Consider the following 21,633-nt stretch of genomic DNA (forward strand, 5'->3'; position numbering starts at 1 on the left):
TTATTATTGTACTGAATTAAAGGATGGTTGTATCTTGCACCAGAATCAATAATCACGGTTGTAGCTTTTGAAACAATTGAGTTATTAACAAAATATAAAACCGAATCAATAATCACGGTTGTAGCTTTTGAAACAAGTGAGTTATTAACAAAATATAAAACCGAATAAGAGATATCGAACAATACAGTTACGCCCCCATGAAACTAAGCGCGAGATTTGTTCATTGTTTTGTGTTTATGTTAAGTGAAATTTATTCATTTTATTCGAAGTAACCTCAAATATTCGCGATCTTGATTTTTACTCCTGAAAAAAATACTGCCCTGCTTTTTGTCATTGCTCTGCCCGTACACGCGAACAAATCAAGCGCTAGAAAAAATGCAGGCAGTAGGTTCGCGCGACTATGGCATTTCTGGTAAATAACACTCTTTTCTTCCCTTCTTAGCCGTGCGGTAAAACGCGCGGCTACAAAGAAAGACCATGCTGAGGGTGGCTGGGTTCGATTCCTGGTGCCGGTCTAGGCAATTTCCGGATTGGAAATTGTCTTCCCTTCCTGGGCATACAAGTATCATCGTGCTTGCCTCATGATATACGAATGCAACATTCTGGTAATCTGGCTTAGAAACCTCGCAGTTAATAACTGTGGAAGTGCTTAATGAACACTAAGCTGCGAGGCGGCTCTGTCACAGTGTGGGGATGTAATGCCAATAAGAAGAAGAACAATCTTTTCTTACTCGTGAAGCGAGTATTTCCAGCACTGGTTTTGACGAAATTTATTTTTTGTAGCCAGATGAATTTGCAGACCAATTTTTCATGGAATTTCCAAGAGAATTCCCGAAGAAAAAAACGGGAACAATTTTCCGGGAGAGTTCTTGCAGGAATTTCCGGAAGAATTCCCGGGGCGTGAGTATCAAAGGCTTTCACGTGAGTTTCTGAAGAAATTCAATGAAAATTTCCGGAAAGACCTCGAAGTAATTAATGCAGAGATCTTGATGGAATTTCTGGAGTTACTCCAGAGAGAATGCGCGGAGGAGTTTACATGGGATTTTCTGAATGATTTTCTGGTGGAAGTTCTGAGAAAGGGGATATGGAAATTTCTAAGAGAATTCCTAAGTGAATTGCTGAAAAAAATTACCCAGAAAATAAGGAACATCCCGATAAATTCCGGAAGATTTGTAATACACGAAATTGATTCACGTCGACTTACGCCGCCGCTAATCACCACCACGCCACTGCCACTGGGTGAAAATGGTCTATCACGCCTCACCGTCGATAAAATTTCAATCGGCGCGCAGGTTGTAATAGAATATTTAGTTAAATCATGTATGGAATTTTTTCGACCAAACTACCAAGATATCCCAGGAAGAACCCTTGGGAGGAACTATTGTTCCAGGATAAGCTTCTTCCGAAATCCCAGTAAGACATCTCAGAGGAAATTATCAACCAAAATTTTTCCTCATTTTAGTAACGCTGCTAATTTGTTTCTTAAGAAAAAAATAGTGGAACTAAACTTAATGTAAACATAATTAAATAGTAAAATATCTTGCCGAAAATTCAATTTTATGAATCACCATTCCCATGATGGAATTAATTTACTCCCCGAGGAAATATTTTCTGGTCTATCAGATGAACTAATGCTTGGGGAAGGGTTCTAGAACTTGATCTAATTTCCTTGATAGATTAAATAATTCATAAACATAATAATTGTTCAACTAAGTGGATAGCTAATCTGCTTTCTAAGAAAATCATACCCATAAAATTTCAATTATTGCTGATAACACTCTACACTCGCCGGTGACAAACTCACGCGAGTGCGTAACCGAACGCGTCCAAGATAAAAGAATTCCTCTTGCTGATATTCTGCTTTATGAGGGCTTGGACGCGCTCCGCATCGCTCAGCTGTTTCAGATTTCCTTCAATTGATCAAAATGATAGTATAATATGTGTTACGTAAGACTGACAAACATTTATGACACGTTGCTTTTTCAAAGTTTTGCTACCAAATTCGTTATAAACTCACGATGGTGTTTAAATCAGTTGTGAAATTATTACGTAACATATGAAGGACCCCGCATGTGCCATGATCAAAGCATATATATTCAAATTTTTACTAAAATCGTACAGAAAATTGAACGAAAAAAAAATTTTTTTTTGTACGTACTGTCGAGGTAAAATGTACGTACAATCGAGGGTACGTACTATCGAGGGTACGCACTATCGAGGGTACGTACTATCGAGGTATGCCTGTAATATATTTATATATTTATATATTTTTTTCGCTCTGTGATTCACAAGTGCCATTTAATTATTTTTTTATGGGAATGCTAAACCATTTCCTTGAAAAGCGCAAACAGACTTTGCACTATTCCCAACATTCACTGAAACAGATGGCGAGAATATAAAATAAGAGCATCGGAGCAGTTTGCAATGCGTTTCGGAAGTATGGTGTGGAGTTTTAATTTCAGGGCATGACAAAATCTGAACGTAAATCGGTCCCTTTGAGTCATATGCTAGATAGGAAAATCGTTCAATCTTTTCCCGTACAAATGGCACTTCTGTTCAAGATTTGGAAAAATCTGATAACATCAAAGAATAAAGTCGACCAAACAAGACACAAACTTTTATCAAAATCAAATTGGATTAAAATAAATGGAAATTAAATTAAAATTAAGTTGATCTTACATTTATTTGTGTTGAAAAACTCACTCATTGGCATTACATCCCTCACTTACACAGTTGATAACTGCGAGGTTTCTAAGCCGAATTACCATTTTTGCATGTATTTTGCATATATCATGATACTAACAGGACGATACATTTATGCCCAGGGAAGACGAGAAAATTTCCTAGACTGGACAGGGAATCGAACCCAGCCGCATTCAACATGGGGTTTCTTTGTAGCCGCGCATTTTACCGCATGGCAAAGGAAGGCCCCTAAAGACACATTAATATTTTTCAATAATATTGAATATTTTCCAAAATAGACATGTCGATAAATTGCGTATAATGTTTCCTCCCATTTCTACACATGGTTTAAACATAGCGTCAGATTATGGCGCTCAATGCGCTTGATTCTGATCATTTTTTTTCACAGGGCTGAGCCGACAGTCGTTTGGCCGAATAGGTCATTTGACCGTAAATGTCGTTTGACCGAAACGGTCGTTTGGCAGAAAGAGCTATTTGGCCGAAAGTAACGTTTGCCCAACCAGGTTACTTGGGGAAAAAAGTTGTTTGGCCGAGTAGGTCAGTTGGGCGAAAACGCCGTATGGCTTTAATAGTCATTTGGCAAAAACACCATTGTGACAAGTGAGGAGTGTGAAATGAGGAGCTCTAACTTCGCACTTCTCACTTTTCACAGTGAGAAGTGAGAAATGAGTAATGAAGAGTGGATGTAAAAAGTGAGTCATCTCACTTATTCTTGCAATACGGATAAATGTGAAGAATGTGAGAAATGAGAAGAGAAAAATGGTGAGTAAAAAGTGAAACGTTTCACTTCTAACTTCTTATTTTTCTTTTCTCACTTCTCACTGTGAAAAGTGATTAGCGCGAAGTGAGACTTCTTCTTACTCACTTCGCACGTCTCTCTATTTACAGCGAGAAGTGAAAAATGACTCCTCACTCATAATTTTTCACTTTTAACTGAGAAAAGTGAAAAGTGAAAAATGATGTTTTTTTCACTTCGTTTCAGCCAAATTATCCTATCGGCCTAATGACCCTTTCGGCATAATGACCCTTTCAACCAAATGACCCTTTCGACCAAATGACCCTTTCGGCCAAACGACTCTTCCGCTAAATGACTCTATCGGCCAAATGAACCTTTCGGCCCAATGACGCTTCCCGCCAAACGACCCTTTCGACCAAATGACCCTATTTCTCATTGTGAAAAGTGAGAAGAGCAAAGTGATAAATGAGATGTCTTACTTTTCACTCGTCGTTTTTCACTGCTCTCTGCGGAAATTGAGAAGTTCGAAATGAGAAAATGGAAATAAGTATTGAAAATAAAACGTGAGAAATTAGACGTCCTTATTCTCAGTGATCGCTTCTCATTTCACACTTCTTATTGTAAAAAGTGTGTAGTTATTCAGTCATCGTTTCTCACTTCTCATTTCTTACTATGAACGAAATGTGAAGTTAGAAAAGAGACGTCTCTCATCTCATCCATCATTTCTTACTTCTCATTTCTCACTTTTCACAGAGAGAAGTGAGAAATGAGAGGGGGTTCAATCAAAGTTAATTGCTTATACCGTCTAAGACGAATTAAGTACTGTCCATTTAATTCCACCAGTTAATTTTCGTTATCTTTGCAGATACGTATTTCGACCACAACTGTGTGGTCGTCTTCAGTGTCTTGTACTTGACTCGACTCCTTAATTGCTTATATTCCGGGGATTAAACCACCCGACTTGGTCATTAATTTACAATGTTGTGGAAACTGAACCTGAGTTGCGTGCTCTTACCTACGCAATGCGGTTGGGTCTGAGCTTGACGACCGACTGGCAAATAGCTCTAGGAATGGGCGATACCGATACGATATATCGGGAATCGGTATTTTCGCTCCGATTAATCGATACTTTGTATCGATTTTTTTATGTTCGATATTTGACCATATTTTTTTAGGCTGATATCGGATTTCGATGTTTTTAATTTACAAGACATTATCCGTAATACAAAAAGTGGCAAAAATAGCAAACATTAGGTACATGCCGTTAAAAAGAGCGATCTGAAATGGAAAACTTATGGTATCCATCTTTTTTTTGCTCGTGCTTTAAATTTTTCGGACGTATCGATATGGACGAATCCTTTAACGAATGGTTAAAGCACCAGTCTAGCGTACTGAAGGTCGTGGGATCGAGTCCCATCGAAGAGAAAGTGGTTACCTCCAACTAGAGATGGGCGTTCTGATCCGGAACCGTTAAAATGATCCGAATCTCTAAAGTGAGTGAATGATTCGTGGATCATTTTTTAAAAGATCCGGATCACCAGATCAGCAAATTATTTGACCATTTGTAAGGAAATAATAAAAAAAAGTTTATTGTTTGTAATCCATACGCCTCCAGCCTAATGACGAACGCTTCACTATTTTGTATTCTTCTTGCGTTTTGTTCTAAGGATCCGATCCGGCTAAAAGATCCGGATCATTAGAACGAATGACCCAGATCTGATCCGTTCATCAAAGTGATCCGTTTTGCCCATCTCTACCTCCAACACATTTTTCAAATCAATATCTTCCACATAATGTACATATTCACATCTGAATTTTCAGAACATTGTAGAGAAATGATGATTGAGAAGTGAAAAGTGAGACATCAAATGGCATATTCAGCCGAATAACCTATTCGGCCTGATGATTTATCCGGCCAAATTACCTAATCGACCGTATGACCTGGGCCCCATGGCGCATTTCCTTTCGACAGCTCTTCGGTATGACAGTTTGCATGATTTTTCCGTTGCGAATCGAGCTGCGCCAGGCCACCCCTGTTCGTCCAGATGGGTTTCGGCCCAAATGGTTTGTTCGTCCTAGTGGTATTCGACCAAATGGCTTTAGCCCAAATGAACGGCCGCTTCCCGTTTTCTAGAACTTACGCGCGTCGTTTCTAGCGAAGCTTGCTTCTGCCTACGAGAGTACTTTTCGTCGTACCTCCGTTTCTAATGCCTTTTTTTCTCAGCTGGCATCGTTATCTATTTTGGCGTGTAGCCGCCAAGAGTATGCGCCTTTTTTTATCTGAGCTTTTATTCTTTGACACTTCACGTCAAACCAGCCTTTTTGTTGGTGTTCTTGTGTGGTACCAAGTACCTCTGAGGCTATTGTTTCGACCGTCTCGTGGACTTATTGCCACAATGCGCTCAAATTTTCTCTAGTTGGGTGTTCTTCGAATCTTTCGTCTAGCTTATGAGTGAATTGTTCTGCAACGCCATCGCCCGATAGTCGCTCTACGTTCAGCCGCATTGTTCTCTCACGCATAGAACCGGTGATGCTGGACAGCCCTGTGCGAATCTTCTATACCACCGGATAGTGGTCAGAGTCAATATTTGGGCCTCGGAAGGTCCTCACATCTATGACTTCTGATAAATGCCGATTGATGATCGATTTGAGAACATGTATCGTCATTTGGGTTTCTCCATCTGTGTTTTCGAAAATTCTTGCGAGCAAAATAGGTGCTATAGACAGCAATTCCTCTGGCGGCGGCGAAATTAACTAGCCTCAGGCCGTTGTCAATGATAGCTGCGTAGAGGCTCTCCTTTCCAATGACTGAACGATGATGAGTTTCTCATCGTCTTTTGGTGTCGTGTCGTTGGTTGGTTCGTATGCATTGATCAAGCTGTTGTTGAGGAACTTGCTCTTAATTCTTAATACTTAACTCTTACTTCTTAATACTTACCGACCTCCATTCGATAATGCCCACCAGAATGAACGGCCAGTGAAGTGGCGTAGCCACGGGAGGGGAGGTTTGGATATTAACCCCCCCCTCCCCAGAGACAAATTTTTAGAAGAAATTTTTGTTTGAACCCTCTCAAAAAAAAAATGTTCAGAAAACCCCCCCAGACCAATTTTTTGGCTACGCAACTGCTGCTATGTCACTATTGAATCACAGCAATAAACCTTACTACTTGGGTCAGTTGAAGTTGCTTCCCTGTGTCAATGCCGGTAAAAAAGGCTTGTGATATGACTACCAGCAGCTTGATCTATGTACACAAATTTTCTTCCCCGTATCCCCACTGATCTCAAATGTAAAGCAGCAGTGAAGTGCAACAAATTGCCCATCTTTGCTTTTAGGTATACCTAGTTCATGAAATATTCACAAAAAAAGAGATTTATTACGACATTTTCCACTTTCACAAAAGGGAAGTTTCAAATAATCACCTGCGATGCCTAGTGATGAACTTAATGAAAATTAAGAAAAAAAAAACCCTCTAATAAAGTAAACAAAAAACCCTGCGCTACTCAAACAACGAAGATAGTTTCGAGGGCTGAGTTCAGAGGGTTGTTAGAGGGCTCATAAACAACTTGGCTATTTACCTCTTCCCGTATGGGGATCTAAATAGGTAGTCGTCTGGCCGGTTGCAACCCAAGCCATTTGCAATTCATCGAGAATTTATGACACGATGCGCAAACGCGCATAATTTTCTGCCCCGAGGGCCGCTTATGGCTGGATGGATGGATGCTGCAGTGAGTTCTTCGTTTTTTTTTTTCTTTTACGACTGAAGTGCGAACCACCGCTAATAGTAGCTATCAACACCGATCGTTTTATTATTGAATTAAGCTCGGAACTGGTTGGTAGCCGGTACCTAATTCCCTGTTTTCATCCGGGGGGTGGGTCAGATCTGGGTAAGCAGCTGAATTGGCAAAAAGAGTTACGTTGAGCGCACGCCGCGCCATTCCAAACGGCCTAGCGACTCATAAATAAAGTTACGGAACACGTAGGTAGGTCGCGCGCTGGTCGGCTGCGTGAGCGTGGATAACGAGCTCTTGATCGGCGGCGTGTTTCGGAAAGAGCCATCTCCTGGTTTACTGGTGCATCCATAGCAAACCGGCTAATTGCGGCTTTTAGCTAGTTGCTTGGTTTTCGCGCTGCTGATGCAACGAGGTGTCTTTCATTGAACGGCAATTTTTTGAAGAAGTACCCGATGACGAAATCGCTAGATGGGGTTTGTACGCAGCGTCGCGTACTGACGGGGCTGGCAAAATGGTTTGTGCGAGGATGGCTTTTTGCGTTGAAAATGGGTAACGATAAATAACGATCCGATGCGAATTTTCCTTTCACCTGGTCGAGCGCGATGAGATAACTTGGGCCGAGCGGAAACTGTGTACGAAGTTTATGGTTTATTCGAGATGACATTAGTTCGACCAGAATGTTAATGAAGGGGTATGTGCACAAAGTTTGGCCACGTTTAGTTCAGCTTCAAGTCTAAGTGCACTTTTGTACATCGGAAGATAAATGTCTATAAAGCCAGATTATGGTTTTAGATCAAGGGACTTTTGCTATCTACTTGAATCTAATTATTCTATACTTTTGCTGATTGTCAATTCAAGAATCACTTTAACAGTTAATAATTCAGAGTTTTCGATGCTAACCAAACAGTGAATATGAATATTATTAGCAAGCACAATAAATATTCTAAAAATATTCAGAGAATTCGGAAAAAATAAATCAAACTAGTTTGGATTCGGGCTACCCTATCTGATACTTTTTCTTTCTAAAAGCCGACGTTGAGCCAAACAGGGTAAGTTTATAGTTAACTGCGCGAGTGTGAATAACAAGCGTTTGATATGCGTGCTGTGCTTGAAAATCGATTTGCTGATGGAGCCATAACTGATTTGTGATTTTTACAATACTCACGTAATATTATGACATCTTTTGAAGATGTATCGGAACATTTAGACTGTGTATTCTTGCCAGTCCGTGCAGTTGATAAATTTTGCTGTGAAGAATTTTATCCGTATAGCAGATCCCCAATTTCAAATAATGGTCCGATGTAAACTCTTGTTCCTCCAGCGTAGCTGTCCTCTACTAATGCTTGCATATGTATGCACTTTGCCGTTAAATAGGAATAACAATCAGCAGTGCGGAAAGCTTTCACGAAATATGATTTGTTTTCCTTTAAAAAACTCTATATACCATTTTGGTTGCTTGAAACTTATGGAAAAAGGTTTAAAGATTAGGAGTTGTTTTTCCACTTAACCCAGTGGGATGGGGTAAGTGGAAAACCCATGTTACCTTGACCTTTAATTGTGATGAGTAGTTACATATAACTAAAATCAAAACGGTAATTGCTCTGAGTTTCTTTTGTGGAATAATTTCATTGGCTTAACGGAATAGGTCGTAATAACTAGTGGAGGGTTGCACAGAAAAAAATAATGAAAAGTAATCAGCGCGTAAAAAATGAAGGCGTGGAAAATTGCACTATTCTGGGCGTACATGGATCTTTTCCAACAAGTTCGCCCTAAATGTATGCAATTTACATAGCATTATGACACTTATTCGTATAAAAAGTGACATAATGCAATACTAATTGCATAAATTCAGGTGATAGTATCGTTTGAATTTACGCTCTTTTTGGCATTCCTTTTATATGCATTACTTTCGTGTAAATTTCAACAACTTTTTCTATCTGTGTGTGCGCAACATAAGGTGTGCGTAAAATCTATAGGTTCGCCCGAAAGATGAACTTTTTATAGGAAAAATGGGGCTTACAGGGTTATAAACTAATCAACGAATTGAGGTGAAGTCTTATTTTTCTTCCTAAGCAATGGAGGGGGAATCTGCTCAACAGACATCCAGGGTTGTCCAGGAAGTGCGGGTTTCGGGATCACCTCCAACAGCAAACGAGCAAACGAGTACTACCCCGACCCGCTACACCGTTTCCATTGCTGCCAAGCCCATAGCCCCTTCGGTACAACCAGAAAGTAATGCTTCAAAGGGGGGCCAGTGCACAACGCACCCTCGAGGTTAGCTGCGTGTCCTTGCAGCACCGAACATCGTAACTGAGCGATTCCAAGCAACAGCATCAAAATTTAAGAAAATTTTTAATTCATGATTCTCTATTGAGTTGAAACTTTGCACAGTTTTTCAATTTCATCTAAATCGTCATTTTTCGATATCAAATCTTCATATTGAGTCACGACTAACTTTTCAACAGGGTGTATGTGAAAATGGTTCAAAAATATTTAAAAAGCTACACAGCAAAAACGGAATGTTCGATTGTTATGATTTTTTCAGCAAAGTTAGACAACTAAATGGTGATTCTTAAGAAAATGTGCACAGTAAAAAAAATTTTTTTTTGCCTTTAAAAATATCATTTTTGTCACAAAAACTCAAATATCTCAAAACCCTATCTTTTTTCGAACGTTTTTTTTTTAGGGAAAACGGTCCATTATATTAGCTATCTACCATAAAAATTTGGTGATGGTAAACTAATAAACAAAAAAGTTATGACATTTCAAACATTTCACAATTTTCACATATAGTAAACAAAAAAAAATTTCCGTGTATTTTTTTTTCAAGAATCGCAGTTTGATGCTGATTTTATTGTTAAGGGCCTTGCGTGAGTTAAACAAGTTGTTTGTATGATATTCCATATTTATGTATTCATCGATATTATGTATATTATATGTATAAATATTATATGTATAAATAAATAAAAATGAATTAATATTATCATAAGTATTAAATTAAATGTGGCAGTTACACAATGTTGTTATAGAAACTCTAAGAGTTTTGGGTTTGAATTTTGGTATGGGTTATGATATCATGAAAACAGTTTATTAATACTTATTTTTTATTTATTTTTATTAAAATTTTTTAAAATATCGAACACTTTTGAATTATTATCAGCACAGTTTGAGTATAGTTTTGCTTTAATTTTATTTTCCGACAATGGAATGAAACAGTGAAATTTTTGGGTTCCTTGGATCGTTTTCGCGTTATTAAATTGCTCGCTGAGCTCTGAAGCCTTTATTTCGTACTCTTCAGTAGTAGTAAAACAAAATGATAATTTGGTTAAATCTTTTTCTTTTCTACGATTTGCCCAATCAAAAAGTTCTTTCGCAGTTTTAATTGGATGCTCACGTTCTTTGGCTAAACTTGCTCTTGTGGCCATGCGCTTTATTGTTCCTCCAATAGCATCACAAGGACCTTTGCCATGTGATGCCATTCTGCATCAATTCCGTACATTGATTTAAATTGACATAGGCTCGAAAAATTCTTACGATTTTTGTACTGCGACGCTGCTCCATCAGACATGAAATATATCTTTTTGACTTCTTTATGCTTATCAACGCGTAAAAAGTTAATCATTTTTTCAATGAACAAGTTTACGGATACTGAATCGTGTCTTAAATCTTCGGAAATTATAATAAAACTTAAGTGTTCAATTTGCGTACTTCCATTAAAATAAATAACGAATGGATGAATTGTAGCTTGTTGTACGTTCCAGTGATGGGACTGCACTTCATCTTGCAATACAAAGCTGTAATTTTCAGAAAAATCACAAATGACTAAAAATTCACCATTTTGTAATGTATTTTTCGTATTTTTTAAAAAGCTGGATTGTTCTGTTTTAATGAAATCGTGAGGGATTAAACTTTCTAATTTCAAGCAAAAATATGACACAAACTCATCTACAGGTTTTACAATAGTTTCTATGTCACACCTATCCGTGGTCACCCATTATTGCCCAAATGATAACTGATCAATATATTTTTCTTCAAACTCAGCGAATAAAGTATTTTCCAATGATGAAGAATCTGGACAATCCGAACAAGATCGTAGATAGCAATTTGATGTTGTATTTTCACACAAAAGACTACCAGTTGACATTTTAATATCCTTTATTAAATTGATTCTTTTCAAACTATGTAAAATAAGATTAATATTCTCATGGGTTGTGCACACACACACATTATGTGTTCCTGAATTGGAAAGAAGCTTACATTGCCTTGGCCGAAGGCTTGCAAATGAGGAAAAACCTATTTTAATATTATCGTGAATTTCCTTGAAGCGTGTGTACGCTTCTTTCAAAGTCGTCATCATTAATCGTTTTTGGATTGCTTGACGCTTTCCATCTTTTTTACTGATACATAATCTTTTGACCAGGCATAGCTCGACTTACTTCATCATCTTCAAAATATTGAACTACTATTTCTTTTGTCTCATCTGTTAATGCAGTACTAGACCTAGTATTTTTGGTTTAAAGACAGTTATTCTTCAATTGTTTTGCCTCTTTTACTGTATTTCTATTGGTTTTGAACTCATCAATGGCATCCTGAATAGACCACGAACTTGGCAGCATCGACAAAATCAATAATTTTTCTTTCCTTGTCGTGGCTGCATTCGAGAACCTTTCCTTCATATTTATAATTACCTCATCGTAGTCTGTATTTTCCACATCATCAGGTCCTAATTTGAAGAGGTTTCTTCGTACAGCTTCGTTTATTTCACGGTATTTTTCTCCGGGTAATAAACGTAGTCCATCTTACTCCATTTAATCGGAGTCACTTTTATCCCAGCTATGCCCTCGTTAAAGCGTTCGATGTTGACCTTTTGGATACACTCATCTTCCGATTGATTTGTTGAAACAGATTTCGCTGATGGTACGGTGGCAAGGCTCTCAGCACTTAATACTTCTGGTAATTCCTCAGTTGTTGTCGATACATCTGGCAATTCCTCAGTTGCTGTCGTTTTCGAACTTCCTGCGCTCTGCTCAACCGATGATATACAGATTGCTCTTTTGTCAACGTTTAGACGGCAGGACGTGCAAATGCGTAAATTTGTATTCAATGTGGACATTGGAGCATAACCAGTCGCTTTCAGTTTATCTATGGTGCTTTCGGTGAGATTTCGTAACTCTTTTGAACACTTTTTTCCATCAAACGGCCTACAACAGTTGAGAAAGCGGCTACTCATGTTGTTCGTAATATTTCAATAAACAAAATCACTTTTAAGTTTTTACTGACTAGTTTGGTGTCATTTGCTTGACTGAAGAAAAAATTACTATAAGATCTTTAACAACCTTAGTAGTAGTAATTTTTTTGCTTTTTCGTGAGCATTGTCATGGTATGTACCTATCATGCATTTGTTGTTGTTGAAGATACCCGTTTCCTCCCGATCTTAAAGTCTATTCTCTAAGAGGTATATTTTTTGCAGGTAAACTATAGACGTACACGTGTATATAAATCTTTGATTTTGCAGCTTTTGTCTTAAAAATAACATTTCTGATATGTTTCTATCAACGTTATTATCAACAGGTTTCAACACTATTAAAAGAATTTTTCGCCAGTCACGTGCAATGAAAATTATGACACTATCAATACTTTTGATCACAACACTGGATCGTGTCTAAGTTTCTTGTAGATGCTATGAATAATTAAATCAAAATATCATGAAAACAACTTGTTTAAATCACGTCCCTTAACAATAAAATCTGCATCAAACTGCAATTCTCGAAATAACTTACGCAGAAAAAATTTTTTTTTTACTAAATGTGAAAATTGTGAAATGTTCGAAATGTCATAACTTTTTTGTTTATTAGTTTACCATCACCAAATTTTTATGGTAGATAGCTAATATAATGGACCGTTTTCCCTAAAAAAATTACGTTCGAAAAAAGATAGGGTTTTGAGATATTTGAGTTTTTGTGACAAAAATGATATTTTTAAAGCCAAAAAAATTTTTTTACGGTGCACATTTTCTTAAGAATCACCATTTAGTTGTCTAACTTTGCTGAAAAAATCATAACAATCGAACATTCCGTTTTTGCTGTGCAGCTTTTAAATATTTTTGAACCATTTTCACATACACCCTTTTGAAAAGTTAGTCGTGACTCAATATGAAGATTTGATATCGAAAATGACGATTTAGATGAAATTGAAAAACTGTGCAGAGTTTCAAATATTTTCGAAATGGTCGCTCAGGATCGACTGACATGCCCCGTGGAATGCCTCAACTCGCTTTTTAGAACAACACCATGGTATCGTGCCAGCGCATTGCCGGCTTTCCAGGTGGCCTTACCACGCTCTATGTCCTCGGAAGGTGGGCAGGGTCGACTTCGCGCCTGCTTCCCTCTGCACGACTGGTATCAAGAATGATGATGCCGCGTGTACCCCGAATTGACCTTTCTGTGATAGGGCCTATTCGCCAGCACACAGAGGGACTTGCCGACCCTATGACGTGCTTGCTGTTCACAGCTTTGCTGGAACAAATTAAACAATTGGGAGGGTTCGTGCAGAATTGTGCCTTATGTCCCTCAAATCCGCAGCGTCGGCAGAGATTGCTTCTGTCAGGGCCTTTGCAGTCCCATTGCTTGTGCCCCGGTTCCAGGCACTTGAAGCAAACTTCGGGTTGCTCGTATATGCCCACAGGGCATACCGACCATCCCGCCTTGACGCTCCCTAACTTGACTACCTTGGAGGCGTCCGCTGCAGATAGCCGAACCAATGCTACCTGCGTCCCTGCCGGACCTTTCCGTAGCCGAACGGCTGCGGTGGGCGTCTCCACTTCACACTGTCGCCGCAGTGCCGTGACGAGCTCTTCGACTTCGGTGATCTCGTCCAGGTCTTTAACCCTTAGATTCACCTCCGTCGTGAGTGCCCTCACCTTGACCGTCTTGCCTAGGACCTCCTCCGCCAACTTTTTGTAGGCGGCGCCCTTTTGCGAGACGCCCCGCTTCAGCTCGAGGATCATCTCGCCCATCCGGGCACGTCTTATTCGATGTACGTCGGCGCCGAGTTCATCGAGCTTGACGTCACTCCTCATCGCACAATGGTTCGAGAGCAGCCAAAACCTCAAAAATCGAAATTCGTGTTACCGTCAGAATTATATTTTTCTCATTTTATAGAATACTTACGTGATTCAAATTCACAATTTTAAGTAGTTCTGTTGAGTTTTGACTTTGTTACATCATTTTAAATTGAATATAAATGTAGATTTTCGAATAAAAACGCTGTTTGACAAGGCGTTTAGATCAACATCGTACGGCTTCAATTACATCGCAGACCTCAATATTATTTCAGGGCTGCATTGTCGGGATCCTATATAGTATGTCTATGTCAAATATTGGTGACAAAACTCAATTTTAGTTAACTTTGAATACAAAATTAGTTTGAATACTCACAATTTTTAGATTGAACTGCTCCAAAAGTATAGGCGCCGTTGAGTGCCCGTAATAATTCTATGCTTATTACAAAGCTTAAAACAATAGCTTTCTGCTCATCACTATTTTGTTTTGCGAAAAGTTGCGATAAGCTGTTTTTTTAACGTTTTAGTTTGAAATGTGAATAGTATTTTTTGGTCTGTTTCTGAATGAAACCTTACAAATGCGTATTTTTTGTTCACAGGAACCTTAAAAATTCCTTTTTTTTATTATTAGATTGAAGCTGAAACGTTCGAGATAAATATTTAATATTTAAAACATGTAATAAAAGATAGGAAAATTATTTTGAGCTTTTTAGTGGAATGTCTTCACTTGTCATAAGACGAGTTTATACAATCCCATTGAATTCCACCACTTAATTGTTTCTTGACAGATACGTATTTCGACCTCAACAGTAAGGCCGTCTTCAGTGTCTCGTACTTCACTCGTCAAGTACGAGACACTGAAGACGGCCTTACTGTTGAGGTCGAAATACGTATCTGTCAAGATACAATTAAGTGGTGGAATTCAATGGGATTGTATAAACTCGTCTTATGACATGTAATAAAAGCATTAAATGAAAGCTGAAAAATGAAATGATCTCGTAGCATAATTATTCAATGACGGAATCATTTATATACTTTCATTTGAATATTTTTATTGCTGTTTTAAGTGATAGTTTTCTTCCCAAACGACTAGAAGATATCACACCCAAGGTTTCTTATTTTCAAACTTTCTCCAATGAAGGAAAAGGAAAAGCCTGTTTCAAGTCTAGATTATAAAGAATACAAATGTAAGTATACAGTTGTAATAAAAGTTGTTCGTTTGTCATTCAAATTAATCGATTTTTTCCAAATACAACTTTTTTCAAAAATGTTACATAATTGTGAATGTTTCAAATAAAATTATTTGTCTTAGCACATGCGCAGCCAGTATTTAGCAAGCAAGTCTTTTGATACGAACATTATTTATAGCTTTCATTCACTTTTCCAAAGACGAGTTTGTACTATCCCATTTAATTCCACCACTTGAGTCAAGTAAGAAAACCAATAACGGCCTTACTGTTGAAGTCGAAATACGTAACCGTTAAGTAACAATCAAGTAATGGAATTCAATGGAATAGTATTAGCTAGTTTTATAGCAAGTAAGATCATCTTTTTTGCAAAACAATCTGTTTTCAGAATCCAAATTTAGCAGTAAAATGGAAGTATTTATTATTCACAGAGATGCCTAAAACAGGTGTATATTGCAAAAGTAGTGCTTCCAACACTCACGTTCAAGTCTGTATGTGACAAAAACCATCAAAATACCATAATACAAACATAAGGGATATTTTAGGGACATTTTGAGGTTTTGGCCAACCTTTGTTCTGGAGCGAACCACTGTGCATCGCCTTCAAGACGTCCGAGTACTTAGCCTCGTTCGCCGTGATGATTAGAGCATCGCCCCTGAAGCGATTGGCGCCTACCCTAGACTTCTTGCTACCCTCATTCGCCTGGGCCTTATTTTCGGCCCTTGACGTCTTTGGTTTCCTCTTGTTCTTGACCAGGGTCCCGGAGGCGTCATCCTACTTTATTTCCCTGGTCTGGTGCGGCTGAGAGCTCTGAAGTTATCCCTTACCACCGTCTTTCCTGGGTGGACGGACCTTTCCAGGTCCTTCCTCCCCCGGTTTTGGAGGTACCTGGCCGGGGTTCAGCATCCCAGCCCCACTACTCTTGTTCGGGGTAGTAACCCTCCGCGTTTTGGAGCGGCCCCCATGGAGCTCATCCCCTGGAGACTGTCTCCCCCGTTTTTGTGTCTGCTCCGTTGGAGCAGTTACCCCCGACGTACCCGCAAATACTTGAGCCTCAGTCTGGGTAGACTTTGGTACCACCGTCTTCGCTGGCACTCCTTCGGTCGACTCGACCTTGCCCGAGTCCGCGAATCCTTGGGCCTCAGTCTGGGTAGACCTCGACTCCACGGATTTCACGGGTTTACACTTGGCCGTCCCGACCGCCCTCTCCAGCTTGGCGTCCAGCATCGACTTTCGAAGTTTCTGCAAGCTCCTCTTGAGGTCCTTACTGATATTATGCTTCGATGACGCAAAGTCGATGATGACGTCCAGCTGTTCCGTCGCCACCTCGAAGGCCGAAAGCCCATCACGTTTGCGGTTCATCGCCTCCACAAGCCATGGGCCGTCAATAACCACTACCGACGTTTTTTTAGCCGAGAGAAAGATTAAGTGACCCACGCTGGCGCTGCGCAGTGAGCTGTCGACTATTGCCTCTGACCTCCTAGGCGGAGACCTGAACAACCCACCTCTTGCGAAGGGGTTGTCGCCTACACTACTACCACTAATTGAAGAATTGACTTGGTTTTTCATTTTGGTCCCACGAATTGCTCGGGAAAAGAGGTCCACCACGCCAGAGCCCAGCATGACGTGGTAAGGGACAATTACTGTGGAGGGTGCCCAGGTACCCCACAGGCTCCGTTAAAGGCCTAGCTCATTATTTCACCCCCTGGCCATGCATCCCCTCGGAACGGGTCGCTTGACGCCTTGAGATTAGGGTTTAAGGACGATGGTCCCGGTCTAACTCGCAGTGGCCATGGGGAGGGGTCGTCAAGCCCTTGGACAAAGTCCCTGCTGCCCCTACGATGGTGATGTCTGTGATGTCTGTTGTGATGCCTGTGTGTGCGTGTTTGTATGTATGTGTGTGCGCAAAACACGTACAAAATTATTTTCTATTTTTAAGCACTTCCTTTTAACCAGTGACTAGTAAATCAAGTAACCAGTAACTCTTTTACGCAGTGAGATGTGATAAAAATTTTGGGGTGGGAAGTGAGAAGTGAAACGTATCAGTTCTCACTCTTCATCTCATATTTATGACTGTGAAAAGTGAGTAATGTGAAGTGAGTAGTGAGACGTCCAACTTCTCACTTCGCACTACTATTTTTTTACAGTGAGAAGTGAGAGATGAGAAGTGAGACACTGAAGTTTAACCATTGCGAGCCCATCAAGGTACTGGGTGTCTGTTGGGAACCTGGCCCGGATCAGTTGCTTTTCGAATCTACTATAGTCATCGGTGATGGCTTTCCTAAAAAGCAATCCATTCTATCAGCCGTGTCAAAACATTTGGATCCTCTTGGGCTCACAGCACCGGTCGTCATTCGAGCAAAAATGTTGTTTCAGGAGCTTCGATTACAACCCTGCGGGAGGGAGGACGTTATGCATTTTTGCCGATTTCCACTGTGCAGCTGCACACGTTTGCAGATGCATACCAGCAAGCTTATGGCGCTTGCGTTCATGCTAGATCAACCAACTTCGAAGGGAAAACAAATGTAGAATTGAACCATTTGTTTGAAAAACTGCATATGTAACATTTTTGGCCAAAATGAGAATTTTATATATTCTGAATCCTCGTCCAAAAATATATATATTCAAGCAAAAATTACGAAAAAAATTTTGTTTAGGAATGAAGTCCACTTTGAAGAGCAATTGTGGAGTACTGTTTATAGTTTTTGCACTGGACATGCCCCATGGTGTTGAGTTTTGTAAAAACTATTGATCTGCATCGAAGAAATCGAAAGATTCCGTGCCAATTTGTTCAAAAACAATTTTTTGTTGTTTTCTCGAAATTATGTAAAATGGATTTATGCAGTTTCTCAAACAAATGATTCAATTGATAGCATCAAAATCTAAAGTTTCCCCGTTAAAACGCATGTCTATTCCCCGGTTGGAACTATCCGCAGCTGTTTTCGCTACACGGCTTATAATAAAGTTCGTCTAGATTTGGACATGCCTATATCAGAATCCCATTTCTGGTGGCTCTACTGTGACACTCGAATGGCTACGATCACCCCTTACACTTGGAGTACCTTAAACGTGCAACCCGTCAGCCTCACGAGTTCCCGGGTTCAAGTAAAAAAAGCTTAAGCGCCACTCCCAAAGGAGACCATCTACCGCGATTGTGGGTTGCCAGACCTGTGAGACTCTAAAGGGGAGGGTTCAAGTTTTCCCAGGTGACTGGGAGGGAAACGAGTGGGCTGGCAGGGAAGCATGGGGACTTTACGACTGTACGTCGCTTAAATAAAAAAAAACTGTATTCGGACTAATGATTTCCGCCGACGACAAGATTATTGCCTTCGCGGCCGTTATCATCACCGGAACTCGACTCAAAAACCCTTCGAACGGCCTCGTCCGAATGAAAAGCTGTCCGTGGTTGGAATCGGGCCAACCATCCCAGTAAATGGACCTAAACTAATAAAATAAAACGACCGAAACGTGAAAAACCTTCTCCCTTTACCTCATTAGATTTCTCTCATTCGACTAGTTGTTCAAAAACTTCCTAGCTTCAGTTTAAACATTTATTTTCGACCATTCACAAAGAAAAAAACATTTCATTCTTCATTTCATTTCCTCTATTCTCTCTTCTTTACCGATTATATACTCTTATAGGCCTACACTTCTCATTCCCTCTATCTAGCTAGCTTGTGCGATGAATTCGTGCGTTGCGACTACTGGTAACTGGGGGTGTGCAAATTAACTTTGCCGACTACCGACGCATAAACGAGACGAGCGGTAGGGCTGTCGAAACGGTGGCCACGCTAGCGGTTTAACTCGGGCTAGGGGCAAACTTCACCAAGCGCTTGGAATTATGAAAACATGCATGTACTCACGGTTCGTTTGCGACACGCGGCCGTCTAACTCCTGCGGACTCCGGAAAAACGCCTATTCGATCGTTGCCGTCGTGCTTCACGCCATCGACGCCTCCTGGGCGTGCATCGGTGGACTTCTAGCTGTCGTGTGTAGCTGTCGCGGCGATCGCCTCACTTGGTGGTGTAGGGGTTACCGTGCGCGCCTTGCACGCTGGGGTCGTTGGTTCGAATCCGGATCCGAAAAACTTTTTTTGCAGCTGTTTCCGGTTGACGACCGGAACGTTGGTCGACTAACTTGGCTTCTGCTCTCGGTTAGTCCACAGCTCGTTGCTCTAGCCCTGCCTAGGGCGCGGAAAATAGCGTTCGCTGTCCTCTCCGGCCGGCCACGTGAACCGCCGGGAAAATGCCTCGAAGCTGGACTGCGGGGTCGAAAACGGTCGCTGACGAAAAGGGTGGTGTGACGGGCCTCGCAATTCTTGCCACAGATCTGTCACGGAATTCAAAATGCCGTCATACAGACGGGTTAACTCTGGCACATTAAGCACACACATATCAGCAGTATTACCTGTCGCATCCAAATTCTACGCACTCGCACGCACTACTTTAACTGTCGCACGCACGCACGCACTTAGGCACTTTAGCTACTCTGCCTATCTACTTGAGGGAAATAAGAAAGAAAATCTAATTAAGTAAAACTCGAAGGTTTCTTCACGCTTTCACTAGTTCACACCTGAACTTCACAACCACGGCGCGGGACTTAACTTGGACCGCACTCGCCTCTTCCACAGACCAGAACGAAGTGAAAGAGTCAAGTTTTAAGATCCTCAGACCAAGGCGCGAGATTTCAGATCTTCGTCGCCGGAAATTACGCGAAAACAACGAAGTTGATTGTTTTCGCGAAAAGTCAAAAATTATCATACCGAATACAAATCCTTTCATTATTCAGAAAACCATTTCGTCCCCACCTTTAGAGCCAGATCTTCCATCTCGCTTCCCAACCCGAATGTTATTTTACAGAGCTGGGGTCAACGATACTTGAACCTAGGTCGATGCCCGGTCTCGCACATGTTGATTTGGCTAACGACTTTACCTTTGGCGCCAGGAATAAATCGTGAACTCATTTACTTCATGATGCAGATCATGAACAAGTGAACCAATGAACCTATGAACTCTAATCTTCCACGTGAGTGAATTCCAAAATGACCATCAACGTGAGTGGTCTCTAAACAAGGGGTAGTTCAATTCGACTTAATCTATTTGTACAACTGTAAATAATTAATAATTCAAATATTCGTGGTACTGCCACATCATTCCTCACTAAATTTTCGAAAATTTGATTGGTGCTGAATGGAGACATTCAAAACCAATCAAATTTTCGAAGGTCATTTGAAGCTGCCTTCGTTATTAACTAAGATCTCCGGGGTCATATGTGTTCATCGTCAAAGATTTGACTCTTCCTCTATTTACAGCCCATGATAATCCATCATGTCTGCTATTGACCATCACCGTTTTGCAACTCCGGTCTCCTGCAGAGATCTCAAGTCAATTCCAAAAACAAATCAATAATGCCTCTACTATTAATCTAATTTTACTATTTACAAAAATGAAAAATGAAACTATCTCCAAAACGAATGGAACAGCAACTCTCAGGATGATCAGAAAGAAAAAAGTTCTTGATTTTGCAAATAAACTGAAACTATTTCAGCATACGCTTGGCAACTCATTCATACATATTTACAAAATAAAACCGTACTATTTCCAACTCAACTTTCAAAAAATATCAAAATATTTAACACTAAACCAACGAAAAAACCTTTAAAAAGAGCTCCACACTAACCTCAGTATAACAACTAAGAAAACAGTGTGATTTCTTCAAAACTATCACCGAAGTGAAAAACTGGTGAGTTTTACTGGAATCCTAACCCCAGGTCTCTACCCGAGAAAATACGGATTTATCAGTACTCGCCTTATACGGTGGTCTGTTTCAGATCACGATCAACTACCCAGAATCTTCTCCAGAACTGTTTCTCGTGTTTCTGAAACCTAAACATCAACTGGGTAACTTTCTAACCGCCAGACATACCGACTACGAAAATAACCCGAAAAAAAATAAACGTGACACAAAAATTTCCATGGACTCACCCCGCGCATTTATTCATTCATTCATTCCCATTCATTACAATCACGCATTCTGCCAACACTGCTGATGAACCAAAACAAAGTTTTATTTTATGCGAGTGTAAATAGTGTTTTCGGGAAAGTGCGGTCGGAAAACTAACGCGAAAACGGTGAAAAGTGCCGAGAAAATGTCTGAAACTAACGGGAAAGCGTAAGGAGAGTGCCTTTATGTCGTTCCATCGGAAGGTGTTTAGT

This window comes from Armigeres subalbatus, chromosome 3, assembly GCF_024139115.2.
Source record: "Armigeres subalbatus isolate Guangzhou_Male chromosome 3, GZ_Asu_2, whole genome shotgun sequence".
Lineage (NCBI taxonomy): Eukaryota > Metazoa > Arthropoda > Insecta > Diptera > Culicidae > Armigeres > Armigeres subalbatus.